The 14,710-nt window shown below is 45.7% G+C and overlaps 1 long non-coding RNA gene across 1 annotated transcript; it reads right to left on the bottom strand.

The window, feature by feature from the left end:
* Positions 1-13,636: 13,636 nt before the first annotated feature.
* LOC117188847 lies at positions 13,637-14,499 on the bottom strand. The gene is made up of 3 exons (XR_004472913.1): positions 14,257-14,499; positions 13,965-14,191; positions 13,637-13,909 (listed from the first exon to the last, which is right to left on the bottom strand). It is a non-coding gene; the product is annotated as an uncharacterized LOC117188847 (long non-coding RNA).
* Between the last annotated feature and the right edge of the window lie 211 nt (positions 14,500-14,710).

Below are 14,710 nucleotides of genomic sequence, written 5' to 3'. Positions count from 1 at the left end.
ACCGCCGCACGACCAGACGGCCATCGGTGGCTCGGCTCGGCTGTTCGGCTCCCGGTTCGGCTCTCGCGGCGACCGGTTTCGTGACACCAACACCAGCAGCATTACATATGCGCGCTCTCTCTCTCTTTCTCTCCCTCCCTCTGTGTGTGTGTGAGCGTTATTACAGCGGCCGCACATCCTGACAATCATTCAACCAACCCACCGCACAAACACACACACACACACACACTCGGACGGTGGCGGCTCCCTCTCCCTCTCTCTCGCATTTCATTGAATATGCTCTCCCTCTCACATTTCATATAATTTTTCATATGCGCTCGCTCTCTCTCACACACACACAGACGGCGCGCGCGTTTTCCCTCTCATCATAATTTTTATTAAATTGCGCTATCTCGCTCGCACCCGCTGTCGGGCCTTCGGCTAACTGTTACTGTTACTGTTGCCATCGACCTCTTGCCCGTGGCCGCACAGCGGCAGCAGCAGCAGCCCCTCTCACTCTCACTCACATTCACACCCTGGCGTTTCGGTCGGGATGCGAGATGCTCAGTCGCAGTCGCTGCGTCACCGTCGCTGCCGCTGCTGCTGCTGCAGCGCTTACCTGTGGGACAGTGGGACATTTATGAAACTTGTTCGAAAAATTATGAGCCACACACACCCACACACACAGACACAAAAGGAGAAGACACACGAAGGAGCAGGCGAGAGCACGACTTCCTTCCGGCCTGAGAGGGTCCCTGCTTGTCTCTCTCTCTTGCTATTGCCCTCTCGCTCGCACTTTGATTAATAATTTATCATAATTCATACAAAGCCCCCCCCCACCCAGACCCCACACAATCACCTTCTCCGACAGCATAGGCCAGCCTGCTCGCACTCAGGCCTGCGCGCCTGCCATTTGTTGCGCGAGGTCTCTCGCTCTCTCTCTCTCTCTCTCTCTCTCTGCCTCGGGTCTCTCTCTCGCTCTGGCCATCCCTCTCTGTCGCTCGCTTTGGCGCAGTTATGAGCGCCCCCCCCCCCCTTGTTTTTGTTGCTTTTTTAATTTCGGTTTTATAAGATTTTCTACAGTTCTTTGCTATTGTTCGTATCGTACCCCCCACCCCCACCGCCAAGCCGCCCCCCGCTCCATTTTTCGATGACTTCGCTTATTCGTCAGTCGTGCATGACGTGCACATGTGTGTGTGTGTGTGTGTGTGTGTGCCTGTGTGTGTGTGAGTATTCGTTGAATATTATGAGCCATTCATCAAATTCGTTTTTTGTTTCTGTTTCGTTTTTTTTTTTGTGTTGTTTCTTTCGACTTTTGGGCAACTCCCACTTCTTTAATTATTTTCTTATTGCTTATGTTCGCTCTTTCTCTCTCTCTCTCTGTGCCTCCTCTCTTTCCCGCAAAGACCTGTGGGAGCTGGGCTCTAGATGGGGGCATTTTTCGTACCTGCTCCACAAATGGGCTCCGAAAAAACACCTGGCGATAAAAAATAAAATCCCTTTCGAAACATATGACAATTGAGTTATGATTAATCGAATGGGTATGAATTGTTTCTGGTTCTGATTAATCCAACAATCAAAAACAAATTACAAAGCAATTCTTTGGCTAAAAACAGATGTTAATCCATGGATGATGGAGGGAAAGGAATGTTTTTCAAAAATTCAAGCAAAAGACCTTGATTTAGGAATTAAACAAGTAAGAGGTTTATAATATAACAAATTAGTAAGTTTTAATGCCCCTTTCATCTGTGAATGTTAAGGATAATTGGGCTTTAAGCGAGTATTTATGAAAGCTGCCGAAGTTGGGAAATAATCCCAGCTAAGGCTAAAGGTTTTTATGATTTTGTGGGCTCTAAAAGAACTTCCCATATGGATAAATATTTATGAAGCTTCTATACATAATTTCGATTTATATTCTAGAAATTCTTTGTCCAAATGGGGCTTCCAGGGCGGGCAAAGAATTCTCTAACTTATCGACTGGCTTCCTTGGGCCAATAGGAAAAAAACCGTAATAAATACGAATGGAAAAAGGAGTACAACTAAGCATTAATAAAGCTTTCCAAGCTGACGGCTCGCTGCCTTTGCTCCTGGCAGCGCTGTCATAAATTGTAACGGCAGTGGAAGAAGGGAAAAGAGAGAGGGAGAGTCGGAGAGATCGCAGAAAATAGAAGAGCAAAGCAACAGAAAGATAGAAACAAACACTAAAAGTAGGGAGAGCACAAAAAATAGCAGTAAGGCCAAAGAAACAATGAAAAAAAAAAAAAAAAAACTGTGAGCAGAAAAAAAAGTCGAAAGCCAATCTCCGTGCCACCTTGCGCACCAGTAAGAAAGCAGAGCAGCGGCAGAGCGGAAGCGCAGCGAACGGTCACGAGGGAGCGGGAACACCGCCTCCATTTCCAGTCTCTGTGTGTGTGTGTGTGTGTGTGTGCGATGGGGTTTGTTTATGTACAAGCCAAATACATAATTCATAACGCTCATATTCGCTCATTTTGCGCCGTCGCCGTCGCCGTGCCGTCAGCGCCGACCAACGGCAAGACAGGAATTGCCGCAGCGGCAGCCCTTTTCATATCTGCGCTGCCATCAAAACACACACACAGACGCAGCGACGACGGCAGCAGCAGACAAGTTTTTGATAGACTCTCATAATCATAACGAAAACAACAACGCGCCGCTCTTCGCCTCTCGCTCTTTGGATTCTTACAGGTTGCCTGCCTCGCGCTCTCTCTCTCTCGCACACGCGCGCGTGTGTGTGTAACCCTTGGCGTATGCCTCTGCTCTCTGCGCTCATTTCTGTCTATTTCTGTCGCACTCTCTATCTCAGTGTATGTTAACTGCAGCACTCTCTCTCGGCAACTCTTATACGCCTTAACAGTCTTCGATTATGTGCAAAGAGGGGCATTAACAGGCATGTTAGGGCTGCTCTCCAGCCACAGAGGAAACTCTGTTATGGCCATGCAGATTTCTTGCGGGGAGAGCGGGGCGGGCTAACATCGTTAAACGCCCAAGATGGTCGCGATATGGGGGTCCGAGACTATGCATGAATTCTCAATATCCATTAGCTTCATAACCATAAAACAATAGAGCGAATATCTTATATATTTGATTCGCTAAATCTCTTAATTAAGGCGAGAAATCATTCAAGGGAATTCCTCATAAAAGCAATCTGTTTAAAGCTGGTTCTGCAGGTTCTGAATGACTCCACCTCCATGGCAGAGCCAATTCTTTAATAGAAATATTGCTCAAATAAAGCCTATAAAATATATAATATTTATGATCCCTAAATCAGGAAATCTACTATGCCACAAAGCCTCGATTTCCTTCAGTGCTCGATAGATCTTTATCCTTGAAGTTTTCCGATTGGCTCTCGTTGGCTGGCATTTTTGAATCAGTTTCGAATCAGCCTTCCCCGGTCCGGCACCCTTTCAATTATTCATTGCCATCGATCGCCGCCAGTCGCCACGAATACACAAATAATCAAAAATGCAATCGGTTTTTGGTTTTGGTTTTGGTTCGGGTCTTGTCACCCCAGTTCTGATACCCTTTGCCCCTTATCTCCGTTGGATAATCTGAAAACCAAATTTCAATATCGTCGGTCCCTTTGGTGGCCCTAATTTAAAATCCAAAACGAAAACAACAGAAAAGAAAGTAAAAACGAAATTGAATGCAACTGAAATGAAATAAAATAAAATAAAAAAACGGAATTACTTCCGTTGGCCTGTGGGTCGGTTTCCTCGGGCAGATTTATGAGGGAACGCACTCAGAGCTAAGAGACGAGGCGGTCCTTGCCAGGCGGTGGCCTCAAAGTCCCCCGAGGGCGAGCAGGAAAAGCGGGAAAATGCATCGAGCATTCGTAATGCCACAATTATTGGAGTCACTGGCGGGGCACATACTCCGGCAATTTCCGAGCTGCAGGCACGTTCCTTTGCGTTCGTGTCCTGCCAAAGGATTCAACCGGATTCGGCCGTTTGTTCTGGCCGCTCGCGCTTTTCACACTTGTCGCTCATAAAAATTATAGCAGTCCCAGGCCTGTCTCCTTAATTGTTATTTCCATGGAATATGCACAACGATATATGGATATGCGAAGAGCCTTAGAGCTGGTGCTGGGCTCTGTGATCGGTGTCCCTGAGGATCGGAAAGGATAGTAAGCCACTCTGCCAGACTCTGTCGATATTTATGTTTCTGTTTGGAATTTTCTAAATATTTTTACAGATCTCAAAGCATTTTTAATGGAATTAAAAAGAGTTGTTGGATTGCTTTTTAAAGCACATTCCACATACCATACATGACCCTGAGAGGAGTACCCCTCTTCTAATCACGCGTTCATCTCCAACTCCGCGCCTGCGTGGCCACTCCACGTTGCAAGTAGGTGGTGGAGGCGGCTACGTGATCGAAAAGTTAGGTGGGGAGGGGGGGCATTCGTGCTGGGGTGCGTTTTATGGCTTGGATCGGGCTACCGTTTTGGAATTTTAACAAAATTTGAACAAAATTTTATTTGATTTTAATGTTGAACATTTTTGCCGCCTTTGCCACTCCCCCCTTCCCCCCTCCTTCACTTTGTCTAATCACGGATTCAAGACCCGTTCGACTGAGAAATTTTCTATCAAAATGCGAACTCATTTAAATCGCCTCGAAAACGTTTGATGTTTGGTTTATGAGCCTCGGACTCGGACCATGCCTCGTAAACGGAATTATGGTCGGTATATGCAGGTTCTGAAGTTCCCAAGATTGGAGCTGAGATTAGTTTATACGAAAACGGAATGGGGGAATTTTTTAGACGTAGTTTTTTCTCGAATTTTGGATATATTTTATAAAAGATGTCCACCTTAATGCAATGAACCCTTTGCCTTAACTCCAAAAGATATATATTTATCTGGCAAGTCACATGTCAATCACTCCATCGAGGCGGTAGTCGAATGCTGATTTGGACAGCCACCGAAGATCATAAATCTCTCGAAACGGGGTGGACATCGGGCCATTAAAAATACAGAAAACACATTTATGGAGTCCTTTAATATACTCAGAAAAGAGCTGAAGCCTCCCGGGAGAGAGAGAGAGAGAGACATCAACGTAAGTTTTACAGCTCTGGGAGTCGATAAAGATTTTTATAGAGCGACATTTAAATATGCCCCGGACATTGGGCCTGGGCCAGGGCCAGGTATAATTGCATATAAATCAATGGAGCAGAAAGAGAGAGAGACAGAAAGAGAGAGAGAGGATCGATGCATAATGATATCTTCATAGACCCTCAGAGGCCTGAGAGTCGATCAATATTTCATTGATAGAGGCGAGGAGGATACTGCGAGCCCAGGAAAACCCAAAAAGAAAACAGATAAGGAAAATGTCAACAGCTCTGAGGCTTGGCCATAAATTTGCTCCGTTCTCGAACCCAACTCCACTCCGGATCCCCCCCCCCCCCCCCCCCTCTCTCTCTCGCTCTCTCTTTAGGGAATATTAAAAAAGGATTTCCCTTTGTCTTAGGAAAAACAAAAAAAAAACCAAATAAACGTCGGGCAATAATAATTAAAAAAGAATCGAAAACAGAAAAGGAAAAACCTTTTTTTTACCTGCTCTGATTCGGTGGATTCTCGGCTTCGGCTTCGGTTTGGGTTTGGTCAATGAAAGGCAGACAATTGGCGACAAAACTAACGAAAATTATGAACTCAAACAACAGGTAAAGGTCGAGGAGGCGATCGTGAGGCGCCGCCCGTCTTGGGTCTGGTTCCACTCATAACTCTCCTGGCGATAAGGAGAGGCCTTGGGTGCCTGGCGCCGTGCCCTTTGCGGATGTCCTGTCCAGCCGCAGGTGTCCCTCACCCTGCCCTTTAATCGAATCAAATGTTTGACATAATTTGATTTGATTGCCAGGAAAGTCCCCCTTGAAATCTGTGCGATTCATGCCACCAGGGGGACCTGCCACAATTTCTCTCTGTGCATCTTTCGTCGCTCCTCACGCACGCATAATTTCTGGAGAGCTCCTTCACTCCACTCCTCTCATTGCTGGCTTCCTTTGTCAATTGCACTCACTTAACGCGCCCTTCCCTTCCTTCCCTTCCCTTCCTTCGTCGCGCCTCTCATGGCCACACATTTGTTGCATTTATTTGCTGAATGCTGAACGTTGCGAAAATTATATTTGTCGAGCCCCTCGCCGCCATTCGAGTCCACTCGAGTGTCGTTCGTTTTGATTGCGATTGCTTCTTGTGGCCAGCCGCACAAATCACTTCAAAAAATTGTCGAGCACATCATCAGAAGAGCACGGCTAGGGCAAATGACAATCTTTTGTGTATTTTTGCACTACAAAAATGTACCCAGAATCGTTTTGAAGCAGAAAAAATGAATTATGCCGTCAATTAACTTGTCTGCAAAGTTAAGGGCCTTTCATTAGGCTGGAAAAATGGCATTGGGCAATTGAAAATTATTAAATTTTCACAGCTTGAGCTGCAGGAGGGTGGCCCTTGAGGGGTCCTTCATGGGTTGGTATTTTGTAAAAAAAAGAGGGGTTTTTGGGGTGGCATCGTAGAATCTTTTGGCAGATTATTTTATACATTATTTTTGTAGAATTAAGTATTCATTCTGAAACGAATGGAGAGCTTTTTGGAACCACTTTTGATGCTTTTTGTAGTACAAAAATTCACCTGATAAATCAGAAAAAATCTGGAAAATCTTTTCCGCCAGTTAAATTTCTTATTTTCTTTTACGAGATTTCCCAGGAATATATTTACATTCTTTACTCGAGATAATCAGAGTTTAAAGAGGTTGAAAACCAGTCCTAAACAACTCTAATTGAGCGAAAGGTAATGGGATTACATCTCAAAGTGTTTAGGGATTAAAGACTGAAAACAGGCCGCCTCCGTCCTTGGAAGTAAAATGGATCTTATCCCAGTGTGGGCCTCCCTTTGGTACAAATCGAGGGACACCTGATGTTGGACACTCTTCCAGGAAGAAGTCCCACAGTAGCTCATCGGAGAGACATAAAAATTGGATCTTGAAAATTAGTCGCAATTAGAGACAAATTTTGTGAGCTCTTTTTGGTCAGATAAGAATGCCAAAAAGTGGGAGAAGTGATCAGGGGCTCCGTCTCCGGGAAATAAACAAATGATATCAGATCCATCGATCGAGAGAGAGTTTTACGAGCGCGTGTCAGAGGCGGAGGGCCGGGAAGGGGATTACAGGTACACCAAATCCACACCGAATCCCGAATCTATGCTTCATTCGACGAAAGGATAAAGGAGCGGGTCGTAACAATGTTTTTACTGGGTTTACGACCTCGCCCCGTCGCCCATTGTGGATCGCTGATCGCGCACTCATTGTGGTGTCTGCTCTACATATAGACCAGACGATTTATATTTTATTATGGGTAAACATAGGCCCAGGCCCAGGCACAGCCCAACGCCCGTCTAATCCAAGGCCAAGGATGAGCTGCTCCCAGAGGAAAAATCAAATTTTTATGATCTCCTCCGCTGCTTTTGCGGAAACATTTGTAAAGCCATAAAATCCACGAGAGCACAGCACACAACCCTATGACGCGGGTCAGGGGTCGCGACCTGAACGAGAGAGATACATATAGCGTAAAGCGTATCCCTGGTGTATCCATAAACGTGTTGCGTTTTCATTTCTTCATGATTTTATGGCAGTTGCATTTGTTTTTCTTTTCTCTAAAAATTGTTTCAATTTTTCCCAAATTTTATGGGTTTTCTATTGAAGCAGTGCCACCTCCCTCCCGCTCTCCCTCCCGCTCTCCCTCCCGCTCTCCTTGGGCCTCTCTCTGTGTGTGTTCGATATTAACGAGTGTTTCGATGATCAGTGATCCGTCTATTTCGAGCTCTCTTTTATTATCTATCACCCGATTGCGGTTCATTATCCCAGCCCCCTTCCTGCCTTCCTTCCTCCCAAAAGCTACTGCATTTCCCTAGCACCTCCTCCTCCTCCTCCCGGAGGCGGCTGCTTCTGGGGGCTTTACGACTTTTAATTGATGTTAGTTTTTCCATAATTTATTGTTGCATTTTACGGTTTCATTCTAACCCTTTAATGGCCCGATTCTTCGTTGGAAATTACACAAAATTATGATATTTTTGAAAATTTTTATTACCCTTCGACGAGTTGGCAGGAGAACGTGCCACAGGCCCGGGCCTCATCCGGCGGCTGATCAGCATCGTCATCTGTTCGATTTATGGCATTTGTGTGGAAACACTGGCTGGCACCGGCTCCAAGGAGTCGTAGACGGGGTGGGGGGGAGGCACTTTAACGACTGGGAAACTGGGAACCGATATCCCACAGAGTCCCGGTTTATGGGGAAAAGTATATCCAGACTTGTGAAAACTTTATTAATTGAGTTAGCGGGAATCGAGATGCCAGATTAACGTTAGTCGGCATACAGGTCCCTAGATATCCAAAAGGAAGGCCGGGAAAAGGTGTATATGGAATCGGTGGGTAGAGGGAATTCTATTGGAATGTTTTGGGTATCAAAAAGTGTACAAAATCGTATCGTTTACTGGGAGATATTACCCCGAAAGAACGCTTAACTTCTTAAACAGGAAACGCTCTGAATTCCGTCTTCCTTCTTGTCATAATTCCTGTAATGAGAATCAACTGAATTTGATCTACTTTAAGAAGAATTTGCCAAAAGTTCAATGAAAAACAATTCGGGGAACTCTTGACGATGAATGGCGCCCACCACGGAACAGAACAGAAGACCCTATATATCCACGGACCCTGCGCCGAACCCTGCCCCATCAGCGGTTCTCAGAGATTCCTTGAAACCCGTTGTCCAAGTGGCGCCCCGCCAGAGACAATTTTCGGGCATTTCTGGTGCCTGTTTTTTTAATAAGTTATGCGAGGCAGAGCCAGGAGAAGGCTGGGATGTTGTTTTATAATGTGCCCGTCTTAATATGATTTTTGTCCCCATCCAATGGACATGCTCGGGATTCCAGAAAGCATCTTTTAATGTTTCGAGGCTGGAATGAAGATGGGTTCTGCCACAACCAGAGTCGCAGTCAAAGATCTGATGGAGGATGACTCGTCAGCGGCTGTCTGCCGTTTGTCAAACTGTCATATGCTTGTCGCACGCTGCAGCCAAAACAAAAAAAAACCATGCCTCATTCTCGATATATTAGCTGAAATTTTAATTACCAACGGGGGCTGGTCCGGGGGCTGGAACGGGGGCTGGAACGGGGGCTGGTACGGGGTACAAGGACTGGTCTCGCTGACGCCACTGGAACTTGGGTTTTGGGGCTTTTTTTCAACGAAAATATTTTCCATGCTGGGCATTATAAAAGTTTAATTGATTGATTTATATATTTCGGTGGAAGTTGTCGAGGAGGCACTGCGGTAGTTCTCGGTCTTGCCTGCTCCTCCGGTATGCAGTCGGGTCTGGTCTGGTTGAGAGTCCTCGTCCTGGGGACCACTTGGGTAGGTGGTCAATGAAATGCTTTGGCATTTCGTGCGGTTTGCTGACAAATCAATTTCGTATTTCTATCGGGTCACAGCGAGGGGGAGAGGAGAGCGAAGAGCGGCTAAGCCGAGCTAAGTGTCCTGTAAACTGTCTCAATAGCAACGCCCAGACAATTGTCCCTACTCCTTCTAATCCTACTGCTTTCTTCCCAGCTGGACTTCGGCGCTGGGCACAATGGCCCGGGGGGATCTGCCCTTTGAGTCGGGTCACCGCAGCACATCCAGCAAACAGGATCAATCACCGGAATCCCTCAGGATCATGCGCGAAAACTAGTGCAAACTTCAGCAGAGACGCGCCAGGTAGGCCCAAGGTAGGCCTGCTGACCGGAAAATCCGATCGAAGGGATTATAATTCTGGGCAGGCAGGCAGGCAGGCCTCGCCTCTTGTTTTGCGACAATTAAGGCAAATATTTTGCGTACTAATTAAGCACGGCCTAAGCCCAGGAAGGATCCCCGGGCCAGATCAAGGGCTCTCAGGCGATTTGCATATGGCGCGACGGATTTGCAGCCATTACCCTTTTGTTGCCAAAGGATGTGCCGGAGGGCGTTGCGTTTTCCGCCGGCTTATCGGGGCCTCGCCGGCACTTCCCGGAAACCCACCGTCACGCTCCGATCGCATATCACGTCAGGCTCTGGCTCTGGCTCTGACCGTGGGTCCGTCTCTGGGCTGTGCTGGGCTGGGAATGATATGCAAATATTGACACCCATCATTTTTCAATATTTGAGCGTGAAATTTTTCATCCTTCGTTCTCGGGTTCGATTTCGGGTTCGGGTTAAGCAAAGGAGTAGGCGCAGAGACACCGGTCTCAAGGCTGACTGGACAATGGGCCAATTCCCTGGAGGTCGTTTCTCTGTTTCTCTGTTTAGGGAAGCTGTTTGAGGGGCGGTGCCGAAGTCGACTGCCAAAGGAGCGTAACAAATTATGAACCATGAAAATTTAATAGTTTTATATATATATATCCATAAATATATTTTGGTACGGACCAAGAGCGGAATATTTTCATCTAATATCATAATAATTATCATCGCGGTGCATTTTTTTACTTTGCAGGACTAAAAAATTAGCCTGTAGGCCTGTGTAGATCTCTTCCTCATACTTAGAATTTGTAAAAATCCTTAACAATATTTTTTTTTTAATTTAAACCCCTTGAATTTGTAGCTTTGCGCATTTTTCTAATTTTCCCTCAGCATTTGCAGCGCTTATAGGAATAAAACTCATGGATCTCAGAGAGAATTGTATGACCTTTCATTGGATTTTTGATGCATGTCGTTAGAGTGGTTATATTTTAAGATATAGTGACCCAAAGTTGAAGTTTTGTATGGCTTTTGAAGCATTTTTAATCGTCTTCATCGTCTGGAGAGGATATCTGCCATTGAGGTTTTGTTTGAAGATTCCTTGGCTTGGATTCCTTTAATATATTTAGTAATTATTCCCACAATTTATTTAAGGTATTCGCAGGGCCTGTAACTAAACAAAATATATTTCTAGAACGAACGTGTTCCAAACGAATTTTCTCGAAGCGATCCCAGGATCTACGGCTTGGGATTGGCTTTTTTTATGTCTGTCTAGGCTTGAGGCTCGGCGTAATATATTTACACATTCTGCATGTAAAGGTTTTGGGATTTGTGGACTATTTTTAGCTTTTGGACTCACATAGATTTTACCTTAGCATTTTTTGAGCATTATGACAGCTTGGTAGAAGCTTCTTTGGTACTTTAACAAGACTGCCTTCTACATTTTGCCTTCCTGCTGATATAATTCGTATAGACTTGGGTCCAAACCAAAATTGAATCAAAATACAAAACCAATTTTCTAAGAAAACATCTCCTTAAGCCGACCTGACCTGACTCATTATCCTCCCCTTGTATTTCAACCCGTTTCAGTTGGCATTCCTCAGCCTATTCCCTTCGTATTCCCCTCCCCAGACCGTGATTCGGTGACCTAATACCCAACCAATTCGAAAGCCTAGAGTTACCAGTAAATAGGTCCAACATTTCCGGAAGCAAACTTCCACTCAATCTAGTATACGAAAAGATCGAAATGTTTCCGCTTATCAGACTGTTTTTTTTTTTTTGTCTCATTGCGGAAGCGAGAAATCATCTTCGGGGGGGCAGACGGGCACGCGGCGATGACAGGGCATAACAGGATACAAAAAGGCGCAGACAGACACCAGACACGGGCCCCGACCCCGGATCCCGGACCCCGGACCCCGAGACATGGGGCATATGCTGGCAGGATAATCGACGCTAAATAGCGGCACGCGGCCAACATTTTCCGGACTGCGAGTATGAATATGATTTGATCGAGATCTAACAAAACGCTGACTTCTTGTCGAACACGCAGCACGCGAGGCGAGGTCGGGGCGCGGGGCGCGGCGAGGGGTGAAACGCTCATTATGGAAAATAATTTCATAATTCGTGGGGTAGCAACGGCACCCCTCCGGGGCGAACAGAAGGGGGTTGCTCGGTGTGGCTATAATTTTATGAGCGATTCCATTATTTAATATGTGGCCCAATGCTGGAGGCACGTGGCAGGAAGGCGTTATGTTTACACTTCCCCCTGCCCCCATTCATAGATGTTATGAAATGATTTTGGCCCAATGTAAATATTGGCTGAGGATTTGCTCACGCAGATTTGCACATTAATGTGCAATTACTATGAAAGGCAGGAGGTCCCAGACGGAAGTAATAAGAAGTTGTACTTTTCAAAGGGCAATTTTGGGTTCGAAGAGCGGCATACGACGGCCAGAAGGAGTCTCTTTGAACCCATTTGATCAATGGCGGAGTCAATCTCTCTTTCCAGATTTCCAGATATTTTGTATCCTAGGGTCACATTCTGGGACTTTTCCTGGCACTTTCTCCTGGCAAGTCTCTCTCTCTCTTTTTTTCCATTGCCAGACGCTGGCCACAAATCAAAGTAAATGCAAAAAAATTACTTCAACTTGAAGGCATTTATGAAAACATCTTTCCATTTTCAGAGCTCCCTCCCTCCGAAGGAATGCCTCGCCCTGCGCATCTGTTGGCCCTTCATTCCCATTTCGAAACCATTTCAAGTGATTTCACTTTCTCTTGCTCTCTGCCTCGCCGGGTCTCTCCCCACTGCAGCCTGCAACAAATCGAGGCGGCATGTAAACAAGGAAGCCTGGTGTAAAGTGTCGCTGGTGGCAATTGAATCTTCTCCCCGACTCCGCCCGCCCTCGGCTTCTGGCTGGGTCAACAAACTGTTCGACTCCAGCCAGCTCCTCCTCGTCCTAAGATGGAAATCGAAATCATCCCCGGAATGAAATCGATGCGTTGCAATGGGATACCAAGCAGACGCTGTGTCTCCCCCTCTGAGGTTTTTCACGGTCCTCGTTTGCTCGATGAAGGTGCGAGGCAATGTTTAAATATGAGCATCAGGTTGGTGGCTGGTACCTTCAACGCGAGGGAGGTTCACCGGATTGGGATAGGTTTGTTCTGCAGTTAGATCTAAGAGAGGGCTAACAGAGAGGGCCATATCGAGAAATATTCATAGGAAAAAGAGTTCAAGGGTTTAAAGTGTTGGCATTACATTATCGAATACCTAGATCGTCCAGACGGACACTTAAACCCGCCGTTTAAGAAGAAAACACCCACTGGACGTGCCCCATGGCAGGCACTGAGCCCCTTTCTCCAAGCTCCAACCACCACCCACTGCCCATCCACCTTAAAACAAGCCACACTCTGATAATATCATAAAAATTCGTTGATTCGTTTGGGGAAAACATTAAATTTATTAAAAATAAAATAGAAAACAGGTACTTAAAAATCTTTTGGGTTTGCGAATTGGTTTAAAAATATAACAGAAAGATTAGAGGGTCTAAAAATATCTCAAAAGCCATATTTTGTATTCCGTAATCAGTCTCCTTTTTTTTAAATAAATATTCCCATAAATTCCAACCAAATGCGGCCAGGGTCAGGCCTATCGCTTCACCGAAAAATGGCTTTAAATAACCAAAAAAGAAAATACTTTCCATTAAAGTAAATCCGCGGTCTCCGAGTTAATTTGTTAATTAGTTATTTCCATATATCCCAGAGCAGAAGAAGGCCCGAAATGAACCCAGGGACGATCCGCAGTTCCTACAGGGAGAAAGGATTAGTCGGGTAATATTTTTGGGGAGCCACGCGGAGCCACACACCACCACTGCGGCGGAGGCGGAAGCTTGTTCTTGGGCCAAAAATAGGATCCATCATTAGTTGACGAAATTTATTGGAGCCCGAGGGCTGCCGCCGCGGCGGTGGCGGCGGCGGCACGTTCCAAAACAATTTAGAAAATAATAAATAGCAAGCATAAATTAAATTATTGTAATATGGAGTTTTGGGTAAGCTTCTCGAGGCCTCGGGGACTGCGTCTGGTGCGCAATTAAGTTAAGTCCCCCGGAGGGGCCGCCCCCCCTAAATATGGAATGGCTGGTGGGGGGTGGGGGGACTGAGGGAATGTCAAAAACGCAATTATTTATACAAACTGAAACATTTTAAAATCAATTAGAAAATGTGGCGACGCATGGCGCATGACGAACCAACTGGCAGCGGCTCCGGCCACCCTCCAACGTTCCATCGTTCCATCTATTCTGTTTATCCAAGCGGCACAGATGAAGTACCCGACTTCGACTCCGATCAGACTCTGATTCCTCTCCTCTGAAGTGTTGCAGCCCGTTTGTCTGCAGCGCTTTGGGCGAGGGAGATCCGCGTCCGCGTCCATAATGATGTCAATGACAAATCACGGGGCGCACGTCAAAAATCTGTCCTAAAATATTCGAGCTGTCAATTCGACTGGGTCTGTGTCTAAAATTAGTTCCCAAATATTGTTACAAATGTGTTGAGTCCAAACAACTGCCGAGAGGGGGGCGGGGCACAGCCCGAGAGTCCTCTCAAGTGGGTGCCCTACAATTTATGCATCTTGCCTGAAAGACAAGGGCACAACAATCCCTCGAATGGCAGTCAATCGAACGGCAAACTCAATTACTTGACAACACAAATATCTACAAAAATATGTGCTGTGGAAAGGAAAACAAAAGTTATATTATTGAACATGAAACATCTTTTGTTTTCCTCCAACAAAATGTCATATATATTTATTTAAAGAAATTCGTTGCATTTCATTTCAGATTCAATCTAAACTATGGCCATTTGTTGTGAGACAAGACAAGCAGGAGACAGATACAAAAGTATCTGCCTGGATGTTTCTTGATTAAAGAGATTAGACCTTAAAGATATTCACGGTCGATCTGTAGAACAACAAAATCTAGCCAACAATAGGCTACAT

Source organism: Drosophila miranda, chromosome 4, assembly GCF_003369915.1.
Source record: "Drosophila miranda strain MSH22 chromosome 4, D.miranda_PacBio2.1, whole genome shotgun sequence".
Taxonomy (NCBI): Eukaryota; Metazoa; Arthropoda; class Insecta; order Diptera; family Drosophilidae; genus Drosophila; species Drosophila miranda.
Note: the sequence above shows the minus strand (reverse complement) of the source record. Positions and strands in the feature narration are given on the sequence as shown.